Source organism: Notolabrus celidotus, chromosome 5, assembly GCF_009762535.1.
Source record: "Notolabrus celidotus isolate fNotCel1 chromosome 5, fNotCel1.pri, whole genome shotgun sequence".
In the NCBI taxonomy this organism is placed as follows: Eukaryota; Metazoa; Chordata; class Actinopteri; order Labriformes; family Labridae; genus Notolabrus; species Notolabrus celidotus.
The window spans coordinates 236,553-243,138 of record NC_048276.1 but is presented as its reverse complement, the minus strand read 5'-3'; the positions used below and the strand labels follow the sequence as shown (position 1 = coordinate 243,138).

The window sequence follows — 6,586 nt, the reverse complement described above, 5'->3', positions numbered from 1 at the left end:
TAATATATGTTCTGTACTTTTTGGGACTTCAGAGCTCCATAGCATTACAAACCAGTAAAACAAATACAATGAAAAAAATATATAAAATAAAAAAAATTCCAGTATTCTTATATTAATTTTAATGTTTTTGCACATATATAACAGGTACATATAATTGGATGGAGTAATTTTTAAATACTGATCTGGGACACAGTGCACTGATAGAGGGACTCCTCTTCACACAGGAGCTGCTGCAGTCAGACCTTCTCCTAACATCAGTAATAATGATGGTTTGATGCAGTCAGACCTTCTCCTAACATCAGTAATAATGATGGTTTGTTGCAGTCAGACCTTCTCCTAACATCAGTAATAATGATGGTTTGTTGCAGGCAGACCTTCTCCTAACATCAGTAATAATGATGGTTTGTTGCAGGCAGACCTTCTCCTAACATCAGTAATAATGATGGTTTGTTGCAGGCAGACCTTCTCCTAACATCAGTAATAATGATGTTTTGATGCAGGCAGACCTTCTCCTAACATCAGTAATAATGATGGTTTGTTGCAGGCAGACCTTCTCCTAACATCAGTAATAATGATGGTTTGATGCAGGCAGACCTTCTCCTAACATCAGTAATAATGATGGTTTGATGCAGGCAGACCTCCTAACATCAGTAATAATGATGGTTTGATGCAGGCAGACCTTCTCCTAACATCAGTAATAATGATGTTTTGATGCAGGCAGGCTGTGCAGACTGACATGCATGCTTCCTGTTCTCTGTCAGAGTCTCCGTGCTGTGGATCCTGGAGGACTGGAAACCAGTGAGCTCATGATTGTGGCTGCACGGAGAGGAGGGCGGGGCTCCCAGCATCATCACCACCGGCCATCATCACTGCTTCATTGTACGAGCTGCTGCTGCTGCTGCTGATGCTGAGCTCTGCGCGCGGGGGGACGAAGCTCTGCAGAAACAGGAGCATGGCGTGGACACAGATTCTCACAGAGTAGGACTTCACACACGACGAGGATCGAGTCTGAGGTAAGGGGGGACAGAGAGTCCCTGAATGTAGTCTGTACTGGTTTATCATCGTCTGAACTGGGAGTTATGGGGACTAGCGGGCCTGCTGCCTGGAGTCAGGTTCATCATCTCTTCAGCGGTGAGAGATCCAAACTACACTCCTTTTATTTCTCTTCTGTGTAAACCCTGAAAGATAACACGTCAGGGAAGGATGCATCCACCGTGTTAGAGCTGAAATCCTCGGGTAAATCCTCCTCTGTGAGCCTGCTGCAGCTCGTTAGCTCGGGGGTCGGAGAGGCAGAGCTCGGCCTACGCGAGCCAGCTCCTCCAAGATGACGAGGATGGAGCTCATGGGGGTTTTCAGCGCCATGCAGGGCCATTTTCTCCTCTCACCGAGCATCATGCATGTGTGTGTTTGTGTCTGCAGCTCCTGCACACTCTGCACACTCTGACGCCTGCAGATGTTGGTGCCTGAGCTTCAGGTACAGACAGATGTGCATCTGCTTCCTTATGTGTGCGTCTTTCTGCCTGACAGCTCATCAAACATTAGTGGTCATGTTTTGAAAGGATGCTGCAGTGATGTGGCAGGAGGATGCTACAGTCCATAGTGTGCAGGCAGGCAGGCAGGCAGGCAGGCAGGGCCCGGATCCAGACTGAGGCATCAGGTCTGGAGCCTGCTGCTGCCTGGGGGTGTCACACTGGCCTGGTTTAGACACACATGGACCCTGCTGGGAAGGTGTTTGTCCCTCTGTTTGTTTTAAGGTCTGCAGAGATGTAGGCTGGTGACCGGCTACCAGTCAATAGGTTATGGATTATTGTGCTATAGGAGGAGGGTTCAGTGTGGAGCTGATATTAACTAAAAACACATTTATTCAGTCTTTTATTTTATTATTACTTTATTTTATTACTTACTTTTTATTATTTTACTAATTTTAACTGTTTATCTTATTTTATTTGTATTTATTTATTTATTCTAATTTATCTACTCAGTCTTTTTGACATTTTTAGCCTTAGTTTTATTTTCAACTCTTATCCTTACCCTTTTTAAATGTATTTATTTTAACTATTTATATTCTTAATACTAATTTTAACTGTTTATCTTATTTTATTTTTATTTCTTTATTTATTCACTCATTTATTTAGATGTACTCTACTCACTTTCATTGATATTTTTAGCCTTGATTTCATTTTCAACTTTTATCCTTACCCTCCATTTATTTTATTTATTATTTAAAAGGACCATGCATATTAATTAACACTTCTGTAAATATGCCAGAGTTAGCCAAAAGGCTAGTTTACATCTGTAGTCCCAGATGTTAAAAAGGCTCCCTATAAAGATCAAGATTAAACAAAGATAAAAATAGGGTAAAATAAGATCAGAATAAGAAGGTAGAGGAGAAACCAAAACACAAACAAATAGTACAAATAGCACCATATGATTAAAATGACTAAAAGCTATATAAGGACATGATATGACTGTCTTTGAGAAAGTGTCCATGGACATAAAATACATGGAGCAAGACAATCAGGAAGCAGCAATGAGGAAATGTTAAAGAAGACACATGCAGACACAACAGGACAACAGTTAACAGTGCTGTACATATTTACATCAGGCAGTGACTATCAATCATTCAACTAGCTGCATGCAATTCAATGTTTAAATGTATTTATTTTAACTATTTATATTCTTAAATTAATTTGACGCTTTAACTCATTTTAATTATACATATTTTATAGTTGTCTTGTGCATTAGTCTATTTTTAAAATCCTTTTTTTAAAGGTATGTTTTTGGGCTTTTTGCCTTTATTTGATAGGACAGCTGAAGAGAGACAGGAAGTGTGGGCAGTAGAGAGCGGGGGAGAGCATACAGGAGATGGTCACGGCTGGGAATCAAACCGGTGACCCCTGCGAGGAGGACTGTAGCCTCTGTATGTGGGGCGCTTGGACTGCTAGACCACCAGCACAAACCCCCATTTTTGTCTTTTAATATGTCTTCCCATTATTTTATTTCTGCTTCTTGTTTTCAGTCGCTGTAAAGCTCTTTGGGTTGCATTTGATTTGTATTTAAGGTGCTTTATAAATAAAGCTTGATTGATTGATTGATTGGAAATCACACATTGATGAAAGCAAACAGACAGAAGACAACATATGGATGGGGAGAATAAACATAAAGAATAATATCTTAAATTTCACTGTAATGCAGTCATGCTGTTTCTCTTCTATATACATCTTTTATATTTATTCCTTCATGCAGAGCTGCAACACACACCTTTAGTTTCACTACTTGTGCATAAATCCTGCAAAATAAAAGCTTGACAAAGACAGCCGAACCATGCAAAAGAGAACAAGTACAACACATAGAAGAAGAAAAAACACAAAACAACTTTAATAATAATGATCTGCATCATGTCAGTGTCTTCAGAGACGTACTGAAAATGTAGTTTCATCCTCACTACTGATCTGATGCCTCCACTCCTGCAGCAAGGTTTCAAAATGATCCATACTTTTTGACAGCATGTGATTTAACAAGATTTAATCTGTTATCATTTTTACATTGGATGATATTAAAAATGCAGAAGTGAGATCTTGTTGGCGTCTGAAGGATGCAGGAGCTAGAGTAGAGGAATGCACAGCTCCTGTACGTACACATCCTCACATCCTGATCTGTGGACTGTTGACTCCTCTGCTGAGATGTAACTGCACGCTCTCTGCACGCTGGTTTCCTCAGGTGATACTTTACCTGAAACAGCTTGAGTATTTTCTCCCCTTGAGGGTGCAATAATGACAGCGTCAGATCAATGCATTGATCGGTTACTCTGCTATTCCCGTTACTTTATTTCAGTCCGATGAGAGATGAGCATCACTAAATGTCATCGATATAAATACCTCCCCCCTCTCTCCCTCTCCCTCTCTCTCTCTCTCTCTGTCTCTGTGTGTAACTGCTCCTCTGCCGTCAGTCTGGCTGTCTCGTAATCTGCTGTTACCCTCAGCATTAAGCTGGATTTCTGCAGGACTGCACAATAAGTTAATGCTTCAAAAAGGATCTCTAATAAAAGATTAAAGTGTTGAACTTCTTCTGTACGGGACTGAGAGTAAATCAAATTGAGCGAGGGTGGTTCTATTACATAAACAGGAGTCTGATCCGGTCTGTTAGATCACACTGATGCAGAGAGTGTGACTTCTTCAGCTGGAAACATGTTGTCTGGAATCATTGGGAGCTTTAAAATAACACATAATGTTATTGAAAGTTCAATGCATGAAGCAAAATGACCACGTTGCACTTTCCTGCTTTATTCCCAGCAGGTTGTTTGTTGGTAATTTGTCGTCTGACAGAGATTAGAAGCCTTTTCAGTCTGAAATAAGAAACGTAATCCCAGAGAGAGAGAGAGAGAGAGAGAGAGAGAGAGAGAGAGAGAGAGAGAGAGAGAGAGAGAGAGAGAGAGAGAGAGAGAGAGAGAGAGAGAGAGAGAGAGAGAGAGAGAGAGAGAGAGAGAGAGAGAGAGAGAGAGAGAGAGAGAGAGAGAGAGAGAGAGGCTCCACTTCAGCTGATGTGATGGCACTTTGAACCAACTTACATCACGACCAGATCCCAGACTGATTACACTTAAACTGCTGGTCCACGTTCCACGAGCAGCCCTGGCATCGCTTTGTCTAACTTATGCTCTCTGGATTACGTAACAGGGATTAGAAGCTCTGACATTAAAAGTTGCTTTTAACAGGAAATAACAAAAACACACACACAGGGAGAAAGATGGAGGCACAAATGTTTGTTGGCTGACATCAGTGAAGAGATCTGCTCTCTGTGTTTAAAAGTAAATCTTTGACTTCATGTCCACATTAAGAGGGGGAAACTGGAGACTGAGCTGGTTGTGTGTTAATCTGATCAGACTGTTTACTTTATGAAGTTATTTTGTTTCTTTAGTGTTTCCCAAAATGTTCCAAAGCCTGTTAGGACGGGGTCGACTGGTCATCGGCGTGGCTGATGATCTTTGGCTCCGCTGCAGGTGTATCTATTCCTCTAGGTCTGTTTCCTCCCGTCACTCTGTCTCACCTCATCAACCATTAACTCTACCTTTACCTCAGTGAAATATCTGAACACTTGTTCTGCTGGTTGGATGGGCATTTCAAGCCAAAATACTATTCAATGGTAAATCCATCAATCTTTATTTGTATAGCACCAAATCACAACAAACGTTATCTGAGGACTCTTTGACAAACAGAGCAGGTCTAGACCACTCTATGTCAAATTATGAACAGAGACCCAACACCAAGACAGGATCAGACTCAGTCTGACCCCACCTTAATCCATCATGAGCATTACACCTCACAGTATTTAGCTAGTTACAGCAGCAAGGACAAACTTCCTTTAACAGGCAGAAACCTCCAGCAGGACCAGACTCATGTTAGACACACATCTGCTGAGACCGTGTTGGAGAGAGGTATAGAGGGAGATGAAGAGAGAGAGGGAACAGTCACTGGCATGTATTTGTCAATTATTCATAATCAAGCCCCCTGTCCTGTTAACGGCCTGTTAGTGTGGCGGTCTTGTTAACCAGCATGTAGACGAGGTCCTGCTCGTAGCGTCTGTCTGGACCTTTATGTTGGTGTTTCTGTGTTCTCACACCGCTGCACCAAGCAGCAACCTCCACTCTTAAAATATGAAGCTGACGCCTAAGTGCTAAAAACTGCAGTTCCTCAAGTGTCCACTAGAGGCTGGCTGCAGAAACACAGGAAACCACATACACACCCATTCAAAGAGACGATCTTTACAGCAGAAATAAACATGTTTACAGCCTGGTTCAAAACATGAGTTTAGTCTGAAGAGCTCATTTCTCTATCAGCACTCACTGTACGGGGGGAATTGATTATAACTTGTTATTTTTGAAGATATTAAGATTATGAGGTTTGCCCAAATAAGGGCGTGGCTGACTTGATTGACAGGCGGGAACACTGTAGCTGTTAGCAAGGAGGCTAAAGGCCCGCCTCTTTACCTCACACTAGCTCCACAGACATTAGGTTGAGTTCAGCATTTCCAATATGGCTGCCGCCGCCGATCGGCTTCAAAACAGGACTTCAGGAACAGATGGGTGATGTCACAAGGACTACGTTCATTATTAATACAGGATATGCTCTATACCAGTGATTTTCAACCACTGTGCCGTGGCACACTAGTGTGCCGTGACAGATCGTCAGGTGTGCCGTGGGACATTATCAAATTTCACTTAGTTATTCCAAAAAAGTATTATTCATATCCTGCAAATAATTTGCCATGTAGTGTGTCTGTGCCTGCAGTGTAGTGACTGGCGGAGTAATTCAGTCCTCGTCCATGTACTGACCTGCGCTTCCCACCCACTGGGTGGCAATGAAGCACACCTTGTTAATTTAAGACAATAGAATTAATGATGTGCGAGAGGTGTATGTGACAAGACGTATACGAACAAAAGCAAAGGATAAATATTCAAAAAGGAAAAATGAAACTCCAAACTGGGCCCTGGACAAAATTCTAACCTGGATGAAGAGCGTAATAGTGGTGGTTAAAAAGGCAACTTTTCTGAGAAAAACTACAAAGATGACTGCGAGAGCTCTCAAAGCTA

The 6,586-nt window shown here is 41.8% G+C and overlaps 1 protein-coding gene across 3 annotated transcripts in view; it reads left to right on the top strand.

Annotated features, from left to right (window-relative positions):
* The first annotated feature begins 784 nt into the window (after window positions 1–784).
* Window positions 785–6,586, top strand: part of jakmip2 (janus kinase and microtubule interacting protein 2) — a 48,116-nt gene continuing 42,314 nt past the window's right edge. The window contains exon 1 of one of the 3 annotated variants that reach the window (XM_034682816.1): window positions 785–1,013. The gene's annotated coding sequence lies outside the window, so the exon portion shown is untranslated. The remainder of the gene's footprint in view (window positions 1,014–6,586) is intronic. The other 2 variants (XM_034682817.1, XM_034682818.1) reach the window with 2 other exon arrangements.